Source organism: Perca fluviatilis, chromosome 17, assembly GCF_010015445.1.
Source record: "Perca fluviatilis chromosome 17, GENO_Pfluv_1.0, whole genome shotgun sequence".
NCBI classification, from domain to species: domain Eukaryota; kingdom Metazoa; phylum Chordata; class Actinopteri; order Perciformes; family Percidae; genus Perca; species Perca fluviatilis.
In genome coordinates, this window is record NC_053128.1 from 35,098,925 (window position 1) to 35,111,432 (window position 12,508).

The window sequence follows — 12,508 nt, forward strand, 5'->3', positions numbered from 1 at the left end:
CTGGTTCCATAGGAGAGGAGCCTGATAACTGAAGGCTCTTAACTTTTAGAGACTCTAGGTACCAAGAGTAACTCTGCATTCTGAGAGCGGAGTGCTCTAGTGGGACAATAAGGTATTAGGAGCTCTTCTAGATATGATGGTGCTAGACCATTTAGAGCTTTGTAGGTCAAGAGAAGGACTTTTAAATTCAATCCTGGATTCAACAGGAAGCCACTGCAGAGAAGCTAATACAGGAGAAATATGATCTCTTTTCTTAGTTCTTGTGAGAACAAGTGCTGCAGCATTCTGGATCAGCTGGAGAGTCTTAAGGGACTTATTTGAGCAACCTGACAGTAGGGAATTACAATAGTCCAGCCTGGACGTAACAAATGCATGGACTAGTTTTTCAGCATAGTTTTGAGACAGGATATTCCTAATTTTGGCAAATGTGACCTTGCTTTTTGTACATGCTGTGACTCTACTAATCACAACATGTAAATAGGAATATGTTGGCATTATTTTGTCACTTATTCGGAGCAGTAGGCTAATTTGAACCAGTTACCTCCAGGATCTGTGCTAAGCTAGGCTAGATGGAGCAGGTTACATGCAGGATCTGTGCTAAGCTAGGCTAGATGGAGCAGGTTACCTCCAGGATCTGTGCTAAGCTAGGCTAGATGGAGCAGGTTACCTCCAGGATCTGTGCTAAGCTATAGGCTAGATGGAGCAGGTTACCTCCAGGATCTGTGCTAAGCTAGGCTAGATGGAGCAGGTTACCTCCAGGATCTGTGCTAAGCTAGGCTAGATGGAGCAGGTTACCTCCAGGATCTGTGCTGGCCTGATGCCGATAGAGCCGTCAGACAGCGTTACAGCACACACAGAGATTAGAAAGGTATGTATGGACTAGTCTAACTCTGGGGTTACGGTGAATAAGATAAAGTCCCAATAAGAGATGAGAAGGGTATGTATGGACTAGTCTAACTCTGGGGGTTACGGTGAATAAGATAAAGTCCCAATAAGAGATGAGAAGGGTATGTATGGACTAGTCTAACTCTGGGGGTTACGGTGAATAAGATAAAGTCCCAATAAGAGATGAGAAGGGTATGTATGGACTAGTCTAACTCTGGGGGTTACGGTGAATAAGATAAAGTCCCATTAAGAGATGAGAAGGGTATGTATGGACTAGTCTAACTCTGGGGGTTACGGTGAATAAGATAAAGTCCCATTAAGAGATGAGAAGGGTATGTATGGACTAGTCTAACTCTGGGGGTTACAGTGAATAAGATAAAGTCCCAATAAGAGATGAGAAGGGTATGTATGGACTAGTCTAACTCTGGGGGGTACAGTGAATAAGATAAAGTCCCAATAAGAGATGAAAAGGGTATGAATGGACTAGTCTAACTCTGGGGGGTACAGTGAATAAGATAAAGTCTGTATGTGTAAGTCTATTATGTACACATTTATGTCTATGTCCTCTTTATACGAGCTACCCAGAGATGCAAAACTAATTTCAGCCCTGGCTGACAATAAAGTTGTATCATATCTGGAGACTACTCACACATTCTGACATGTTTACTTTAAGTGAAGGATCTGAATACTTCCTCCACCGCTGGAGATCAAGACAACATAGGGTTAGAGTAGAGTAAGCTCCATTTAAACACATCACATCGTCCCCACACTACATGATGTCACACATAACAATGTGGCCGAGGCCTAGTACACGGACGTCCATATGCAGTTTTGGATCAGTGACAGTAAGTACTTAATTTAGTAAGTACTTAATTTAATAAGTACTAAATTTAAATATCTTCATAAAACAGACCCACCGTGAACTGCATAATGAATAACATCAAATGTAGCCGTCAAGTGTTTCAACGCATGCGGGATACAAATATTGTAGGAAACCATCACGTGGATATAAACTATAAAAAGAATTGAAACGTGTTTTTAAACTTGGAAACCAATGAAAGTTTGTTTGTGTTGAACAGGAAGCAGATAATCCATCACAGGAAGTGGCGCTCCTCCTCCACAGGAAGGGCTTCGACTGTAGCTTCGCCCCCGAGCCGCAACTGCAGTGCACGTGGAGCGACAGATTCGGTTTGTCTCCAGAGTCGCTCTGAAATACTTTAATCTGAAAACACTGAAAATGTGACTTGTGAACTGTTGCTATGGCAACAAAAAGGGACCAAAGTTTAATGTTTTTAATGTGAGAGATATTGTTACTGCTGTTTGTTTGTGTTTGATACAGAATGATGCATTGTGGGTAAACTGATTGACGTGTGATTGATGTTTATAATGATTGTTTTGTAATTGTGTGTTTTTGCTGTGAAAAGGAAAGTCTTTGGGAAACTATGAAATAATTTTGGGTATTTTTTTTATTTAGAAATTCTATATTTGATATTTTCTATATTACGTTTATTGCTGAAAGTTATATGAAGTATTTAATGTATTTTTGTAATGTTTATTTTGGGGAAAATGTCTGGTTTTAATACAAAATAAATTATTGTTTAATTTTCCTTTTTTTGTTCTGTTTTGATTAAGCTCCAATCAGTTCACGGTTTTTGGTTTGAAAACAGGAAGTGACATCATTGGAAATTTCTCAGAAACCGTAAAAGATTTATTTATTTCAACGTATTTTTAGCGTTTTGTGCGTCCGACCGAGGACAGTTGAACATCGTGGACGGTGGAGAAGATGCTCTGAGCCGCGACCAAAACAAGAAAATCAGAAACCCGTTTTTGTTGTTTCTGTTTGGCTCCGAGGTTTCAGCCAGTAAAGTTCCAGCTTTCCTGAGCGGTTTAAACTAGTGCTGTCAGTTAAACACGTTATTAACGGCGTTAACGCATTAAACCCATTTTAACGGCGTCAATTTTTTTATCGTGAGATTAACGTTCTTTTTGGCCTAGCAAACTTTGTAGTTTTTTTCACATGCTGTTGCAACAACTAGTAAAAACTACAACACCACACCAGATCTAGCTAGACCGGAAACACAACAACAGGCACGACAAACACTGGTTTGAGCTTGGAGCCGGCCAAAAAGTGTCCCCCTAGGGGTACTTTGGAGGACTGCAGGGGGTACGTGAGATATTTAACAAAATGTTTAATAGTTACAAGGCTGTTGTCCAGAACATTGGTCCTCTTTATGTAGAATTTAGTTTTTTTTCTACCAAAAATGTGACATTTGTGTCTCCTTCCTTCTACTGTCCTTCTACTTTTTACAAGTTTCTCGCTTTTTTCTTCTTATTTCACTGTTTTTGATACTATTTTGACTTGTATTCTTGCCTTACTCCCTTCCTTCTTTCTACCATCTTTTTCCAAGTTTGTCTTTTTTACAGTTTTTGTCTCTTTTTCTCATTAGCATTTAAATGTTTTTTTTTAATTACAAAGCTGTTGTTTAGTAAATCTATTGCTGACAGCGCTGTACTGTTCCTGCTTATATACTGCTTATAGAATTATTAGGCAAGTTGTATTTTTGAGGATTAATTTTATTATTGAACAACTACAGCGCTCACAGTCAATCCAAAATGTTAATAACTCTCAATTCTGAATATTAAGGAAGTAAAAGTGAGATTTTGGCTTTCTAATGAGAAAACCTATGTGTGCAGAATTATTAGGCAACTCTATATGTGCAGAATTATTATGCAGCTAAATGAAAAATGAAAATGTTACCATCTCACTTGTTTGTTTTCAATAATCAACAAACAACTCAATTGAAACATTTCTGAAAAAAACAAAAACAAATCAGTGACCAATATAGCCATCCTTCTTTTCAATAACAGTTATAAGCCTTCCATTCATGGAGTCTGTCAGTTTCTTGATCTGTTGATGATCAACATTTTGTGCAGCAGCCACCACAGCCTCCCATACACTGTTCAGAGATATGTACTGTTAAATATATAATATATAAATCTTCCATTTAAGAAGGGCCCACAAGTTCTCAATAGGGTTTAGATCAGGTGAGGAAGGGGGCCATGTCATTATTCTGTCATCTTTGAGGCCTTTACTGGCTAGCCACCCAGTGGAGTATTTCGATGCATGTGATGGAGCATTGTCCTGCATAAAAATCATGGTCTTCTTGAAAGATGCAGACTTTTTCCTGTACCACTGCTTGAAGAATGTACCTTCTAAAAACTGGCAGTAGGTTTGGGAGTTCATTTTGACTCCATTTTCAACCCGAAAAGGTCCACCTAGCTCATCTTTAATAATGCCAGCCCATACCATCACCCCACCTCCACCTTGCTGTCGTCTGAGTCGCAGTGGAGCTCTGTGCCCATTACTGATCCAACCACGGGCCCATCCATCTGGTCCGTCAAGAGTCACTCTCATCTCATCGGTCCATAAAACCTTTGAAAAATCTGTCTTCAGATATTTCCTCGCCCAGTCTTGACGTTTCAACTTATGTTTCTTGTTCAGTGGTGGTCGGATTTCAGCCTTCCTTACCTTGGCCATTTCTCTGAGCACTGAACACCTTGTACTTCTGGGCACTCCAGGTAGGTTGCAGTTCTGGAATATGACAGCACTGGAGGATAATGGGTTTCTGGTAGCTTCACATTTGATTCTCTTCAAATCTTTGGCAGTTAATTTGCTGTGTTTTTTCTCAACATGTTTCTTGCGACTCTTTTGAGTATTTGCTACAAAACATTTGATAGTTCTGTGATCACGCCCCAATATCTTAGCAATTTCAAGAGTGCTGCATCCCTCTGAAAGACTCTACAATTTTTGACTTTTCGGAGTCAGTTAAATCTCTTTTTCTGCCCATTTTGCCTGAGGAGAAGAAGCTGCCTAATAATTATGCACCCCTTGATATAGGGTGTTGATGTCCTTAAGCCACACCCTCCCTCATTACACAAAAACACATCACCTTAAATGCTTAACTCCAATAAGCATTCAAGTTTATATAGCTTGGAGTTGGAAAAAATGCATAAAAATTATGATATGGGCCAAATACTCATTTGCCTAATAATTCTGCACACAGTGTACCCTTTTTTTTTTCTACCGAAAATGAGTAGCTCTGGTCAGGGGGTACTGGGCTTAAAGAAACAATTCAAAAGGGGTACATTATTGAAATAAGTTTGAGAACCAGTGGGCTAACGGTATGTTCTGAGTGGGTGGCGAGTGCCAGACACTGAAATGGATGAATAATAAGATTCTGAATGGAAAGTTCACTTTTAAAAATTTGCCAAGCACACAGCTGATGCCAATCCCCCCCCTCCTGGCAAAGCCACAAAGCAAGCCGATTCACTTTTCCATGTTGATAAGAGCATTAAAATGAGAAAAAATAATGGGACAAATAGAAATCAAGGGACAGTTATGTTCATCAGAGAGAAGCATCAGAGTCTTAAAAGTATTATATTCAGTGATTTTCACTCAAAAAAAGAGCAGTTCCTGTTGAAGATGAAGCTGTGCGTTCTGATGAGTAGTTTTGATCTACATTTTTACTCCAATATCTCATGGCTCAGGTCTGATAAATAGATGACCTTGAGCTGAATAGAAAAATATGCCAAAGAAAATAAGACCTTATTGATATAATAAATTGTTTCAGTATATAGTTCATGTAGAATAGGCAATCATGTTGATATAGATTGCTAATTACTTTACCAAAGAAAATGAAAACTATGACAAAGATTTGCCTTTTCGTGAACATGTAAAGTAGATGGCACTGTTTTTAAACTAACGGGAGTTCTTTGAACAAAGGCGTGTTTCCTGGGAGTCAATCTGAGGCCTGTTCTCTGCCCAACACATTGTTGGAGACCCCGCTCTCTCTACAGACTCCTACCCCCCCCCAGACCACCAGCCCCAGTGCAACCACACTGCCTGGACCGTCTAAACCTACCAGCCTGCTTCAGAGCCCTCCAGTTTACAAAGCTCAGTAAGTAGATGGAATCAAAGTGTTACCAGGGACAATGTTGGACAAAAGTGTTTATCGTTTTACATTTTATCTCTTGGATCCTTTAGTCTTTCTATATCCATAAATAAACCAAACCAGTTTTCTTTGAGTGATATAAATTAAGATGCTGTGTGTTTTCAGGTCTGTATAACTGAGTATTGTTTGTTTGCTTAACACAGAATAGAATAGAGCGCTTTTTATAAAGTGGACTCATCCTTATTAAAAGACCTTGGTCAGTAGAGTAATGTTTTTTATGTCTTTACTTTTCTACAGGAATACCAACACCTCATCCAAATATGGGAACATCACCTACAAAGATCTGATCCAATCAGGATCTCCTGCTGTCTACCAGCTGATACCAAAGAAAGAGAAGATTGGACCTCTGACAAGAATGACTCTTGGTGAAAAAGATCCAAACAAGAAAAATAAACCCTCTTACTTGTTGGTGAAACAGGAACAGGAAAATCTAAAAACACATAAAACACTCATATTATTATTATTTTAAATACAGAAAATAGTCAGTTTGGGAAACTGGAAACTGACTATGTGAAACAATAGTGGGATTTTCGTCAGTATGCGGCACTGTAGATTGTCGTGGAACTTCAGGTTTATGGCTGTATACGGCAATTTACAGGCAACACCGAAAACTGCTGTAAATTGTCGGAAATTGACGTGGGCCTTGCTTGGCAGTTGTCCCCCCATGACCCCCCCTCCCTCTAATTCTAAGGGAGGCTTTCACATGTAAATGAAAATGCTGTGAGCTATACAAATGCAAATCATGGTAGCAGCAGGGGGAGTTTTACCCCAGGTGACATTTTTCTAAAAGGTATTAACTTAATTTTAGGAAAATCTCTTAAAATAGATCAGACTCAGTATACATGGGTATCAATGACATCACCTTTTTGTTGTGGCCGCCATCTTTAGGACCGAGCGCCACCAACCGTCGATTCCAGGCTTAATTTTACTGTCTATGATGCCAGGGAAAATGGCAAACGTTAACGCCAAAGAAACGGGTTCTGCTAACGTTACTCAGACGAAAATTACTCATCTCTCTGATAAAGAAAAGCAACGCTATTACAATAAAATTTATATTTTGGGTTTTGATCCGTATTTACTTCCGAATCAACTACTGACCCCGCTGAAATCTGTCGTTAGCTTGCCAAACATGTCTTTTGGCGAGATTTACATCTACCTCGTCCACAATCCTCCTTACACCGGGGATTCCCTTAAAGGAGAACTCCGGGCAATTTTTCCGTTAATCTTGATTGCTAGATGTATATGAGTACTGTCGATAGCAAAAAAAACGAGCCAAATCGGTGCTAGCAACACGGAGCTGCTGCAGCTAATGCATTTAGCATGAGTTCCCACTCAGCTAAAACGGCAGTTATGGGGGCATAGCTAAGATAAAGAGTGTCTTTGTGCCTCTGAAGAGACACAAAATGCAATTAAAATGTCTGTACAACATGAACAGGGCCCTTACATGACAACAAGATGCATTTAGCAACTTAGCCATTGTTTAAACTCACCTACCCTCTTAGCTGCTAGCTGCCGTCTGGGATGAGTGAGTGTGTTCAGCCAGGCTCCGGTAATAATCATCATGCAGCAGTTCCATGTGTATTTGTAGCATATATATCCATTTTGTGTGCTGTCGTTGGTGAATATGAGTCTCTGCAGTGGTGAATTGTGTGGTAGTTTCCTTAGCCAGGCTAGCAGCCCCGACCGGGCATCCTTCTACTTCCTATAGCCGCCCCCCTCGCCTGCTGAGGCCGATAACAATCCAACAAGCGCCCGCTGGTCTGGTGGAGGTCCTCCAGAGGACAGGTCAAGCCTTCGCGGCGAAGATTTTTAATTTATTTCACCCTCACAAATAGGTAATTGAGCACTGTAGTGGTTATGACCTTAACTAAAAACTCAAAAGCCTCTTCCATGTGTTCAATATCTTCTGTATTCTCCATAGTTACGTTACTCTAAGCTTCTTCCCTTGTGAACACCTCCGATCGTCACTTTTCACACACTGCGCTCCTCCAACCTGCAGTGTGCTATTTACCTTTTTCACGCTACAGCTGAATTCACACGGGACTTCAGCGCGAGACTACAGCTAGCAGTCTAAAACACTATTTTCCTGTACAGGGCATAAACATAATTTGGTCCGTTTCCATGTAGTTACATAGCTAGCTAACGTCAGTTAAGGAGTGTCTGAAGTGTTCTGTGGGAGTCCATTGATCCCTTTTAATGGCAGCTAACCATGTATGTCTCCTTTCAGTATTTTTAGGAATATTATAAAACGTATATCCAGATTTTTTTGACTTGCTGTTATCACAGCCCACGGCACAGCAGATAGAAGGCATATTTTACCTGTTTACTTCCGGTCCCTGGGTGGTCCTAAAGATGGCGCCGTCTTTAATGTGTGACGTCACGGGATACCCGTGTATAGCCTGATTGTAGACTCTTCAATTTTAGCTTGAATTGATTTATTTAATGAAAGTATGCTAGATTAATTACTTTGTATGTCATTAGCAATGACCAATGTTATGTCAAAAAGATACACAAAATAATTTATTTCAACAATTAGTTTTAATCAGGCTTTGCCACAAACGTAAAATGTGCATTCCATGATTCATTCCCAGTCTCCTCGAGCTCAACCACTGAGCATAGTGACATGACTACAGTTTTTGGTCTTGCTCATCCAACATTGTCTGGAGGAATGGAGACAGAGGCTCCACTGGACAGTTTTCTAAGAGAAGTCTTTCTGCTGACACCAAAACACTGGGCTTCACAGAAAGCATATCAGCTCTGTCATTGCATGAAAAGGTCCCAACCATTTGTTCAGCACCATATTCACATGTCCATGGCATATGAAGCTGTTGGCTCTCCTGAAATGGTTTCATAATCCAGACTTCAATTGTCCTATTATTATTAAGCTTTCCCAGTAATCCATTATAACTCACTGTAATTCACCTCCACACCAGTGTGTGCGCTGTTCGCTCCCTGCTGGTTAATCTGCTCCTCTTTGTCTCTCTCAATCACTCTGCCCCCCCTCCCCCCTACCCCCGCCCTCACTGCTTCCATTTGAAAAAAATCGGCGGGACTGGGAGATGAGTCCGAGAGTTAGAGCAAAAACTTCCGAAATATGGGAATATTTAATATTTCAGGCCAACTGGTAAAAGAGTTGTCTGTACACTCTGTCAAACTTCACTTGGAAACACACAGGAGTTGTTCAAGACGTTTGGAGCGGTTTTCTCTCCTCCATATCACCTCCGGGGCTCCAGAGATGCGCTCACAGAAAATAAGAAGTCAATGTAAGTATATGATTATTAATGAAACGGCGAGCTAGTCTGTATTGTTTATTCTTGAGAAGTACAATGACTTGTATTGTAATGTATTTGGATGTTAAACAGGCTACTTAGACTTGGCAGTAATGTTTTAAACCCCACCAAGTTTAAACGCGAGCAGCACAGAGCTGTGGCTGCTTTAGCGCCATTCATTACAGAGCTGAGCGGGTGAGTTGTTTTATAAAAGTATATTTTTTTTATCTTGTACTTTCCAGAAAGCAGTTGCCGTCTACACAACTTTGAGATAAACTGTAGCAGGCGCTACGAACCGGAGCAAGGGTAAGATTTAAAGAATATGCTTTCATTGAATGAATTTCATTAATTCTTCTGTATAAGGACATAGATACCTTAATAGATACCGATCTTAACCATAGTTTATTTTTTTTTACAGACTAACCTCTCCTCATAACGAGGCTGTGACCTATATTTGCTCGGAGCTGTCTGCCGGTCCAGATTTACATGACGCTGATAATGACGCCATTGTGTGTAAGTAATTTTTACTTTTTCATCTTTCCTTGTTTAATTTTACTGTGACTTATGTTTTTTATTCATACCACTCTCATTTAATTGTTTTCCAGCTGCCTGTAAGACATATTACGAGACAGCACGCAGGAGCTTCAGCTAGAAACAACCAGATGTGGCATCGCGGGCAGAAGCTGTGAAGAGTTCAGCTCGAGAAGAGGTCGAGAAGAAAAGAGGGTAAGATTAGATCTATTTTTCAGGTGCATTCATAGATGTATTGTGTCCATAAGCAGTGCACTGCGCAGTACTGATTGTCTTTATTGATTGATTTTACAGCTGCTGGAAGCGAGACAGAGTGTGCTGGCTGTGGGTGAGGTGACATTTGTTAGTGCGCTACATAGACTTACAGGACAACGCACCACAGACGTCTGCTAAATGGACCGAATTCAGACCGAATGCTGCCGGTTACCTTCAGCTCCGAGGCGCCGCCGGTTACATGTGGACGGTGCTGCTTCTTGTGAGCGTGGGATATTTGTTGTGTGTGCTGTGTGTCTGCGATGCTTTGTACACAGTTTTTTTTCTGCTTGCGTTTGTGTTTTGTGTCAATAAAGCTCTATCTTTAAATAAACAGCACGTTCCTGGCAAATCATTTTAATTAGGATAACCATGACATGAATATACAACATAGCATATATGAAATAAATATATATAATACATAAATATATGAAATAAATAAATAAAAAATAAAATATATATATATGTGGAAATTGAAGTCGATTTACAAGAGGCAATTTCTCACGTTGATCACACGAGTGCGTGTGTCGTTTATTTTTAAGCCAGACAAACTCTACAAGGAAAAAAGGCGCTGACCAGCAACAAAACCCCGTAGGGTCTAACGTCATCACGCACTCAGAACATTTAAAGGGGCCGCGGTCCCTGAACAGTCATAATTACATGAAGTGACTAAAGACAGTAAATTACATGTATATGTATTACGTTTATCACTGCATGTAGAACCATATTAAGAACAAGGTGCTGCGTTAATAATCAACAGTGTGTAGAACCACACTTAACAAATAAGGTGAATTATGTATGTCACATTCACTACACACGTCCCCCCAGAATTCACCATATCAGAAGATAACCAGACAGTCAACGGGGAGGTGGCCGTATTAACTGACCACAACAGGTGCGCTGCACCGGAGGTCGGGGAGGCCCCACTGAGGCCGGCTTCCCGTCCTGACACGGGTGTGGGGAATGCAGTGTGGGAGGCCTGAGAGAGGGGGAAACAGGAGGTGGGGACAGGGCCGGAGGCCGTCCGCGTCGTGGGGGCTGAGCCAGGTCGATTGGCCTGGCCACGTCCAAGTGAGCTGGTTTGAGGCGGTCAATGGAGAGTCGCTCCGGTTTACCGCCCCTGTCCACCACAAAATGTTTGTCCCCTGACTCCAAAACCCGGAATGGGCCCTCGTACGGCGGGCGTAGTGGTCCCCTGTGGGCATCTTGGCGAATGAAAACATAGTCGGCCGTCTGAAGCCCGGCGGGGACGTGTGACTGAGGGAGGCCGTGACAGGAAGTAGGGACAGGTGCGAAAAGCCTTGCCTTGTCCAGTAGAGTAGTCCGCTGGAGTGTAGCAGACCAAGGAACCGTGGTGCTAGGGACGAAATCCCCTGGAACCCGCAGCGGCTGTCCATAAACAAGCTCCGCGGAAGAGGATTGAAGGTCCTCCTTTGGCACAGTCCTGATGCCCAGCATCACCCATGGGAGCTTGTCGACCCAGTTGCTGTCCTTAAGGCTGGCCCGCAGGGCAGCCTTCATTGACCTGTGAAAACGTTCACAGAGCCCATTAGCCTGCGGGTGATATGCGGTCGTGCGGTGGAGGTTCACTCCGAGGCTCTGTGCAACAGCGTTCCACAGCTCAGACGTGAACTGCGCGCCACGGTCAGAGGATATGTCCGAAGGAGTGCCGAAACGGGCAACCCAGGTGCTGATAAATGCCCGTGTCATGTCGACAGACGCCACTGATGTCAGTGGCACAGCCTCAGGCCAGCGGGTGGTCCTGTCAACCATGGTTAACAGGTATGTGAACCCATGGGAGGAGGGCAGGGGACCGACCAGATCCACATTGACATGGTCAAAACGTCTCTCCGGAACCGGGAAAAACTCCAACGGGGCTTTAGGGTGGCGGTGTACTTTGGCCCGTTGGCACTCAACACAGGTGTTAGCCCAGTCCCTAACATCCTTCTTGAGGCCGTGCCAAACAAACTTTGCTGCAACCAGTCTCTGTGAGGCTTTCGAACCCGGGTGGGAGAGACCATGGAAGGCATCAAAAACTTGTCGTCTCCATCCCGTGGGAACGAGTGGCCGAGGACTGCCTGTGGAGACGTCACACAGGAGTGTGGCGCCGGCATCGCCAAAAACCACCTCCTCGACCTGCAGCCCCGTAGTCGATGTCCTCAGGCGTTGCACGTCCGGGTCCGTAGTTTGATCCGTTGCTATGCGGGTGTAATCCAAACCAAGATGGACTGCTCCTGCCACAGCCCGCGACAGGCAGTCCGCCACGTGGTTGTCCTTACCGGCAACGTGCTGCAAGTCCGTAGTGAACTCTGAAATGTAGGACAGATGACGTTGCTGGCGGGCGGACCATGGCTCAGCCACCTTTGCCATAGCAAAAGTCAGCGGTTTGTGGTCCACAAAAGCAGTGAAGTGTCGACCTTCCAGCAGGGAACGAAAGTGTCTGATGGCGAGGTAGAGACCCAGCAGCTCCCGGTCGAAAGTGCTGTACTTCCGCTCACTGGGGCGCAACTGACGGCTGAAGAAAGCCAGTGGCTGCCAGGCCCCGTCCACCCACTGCTC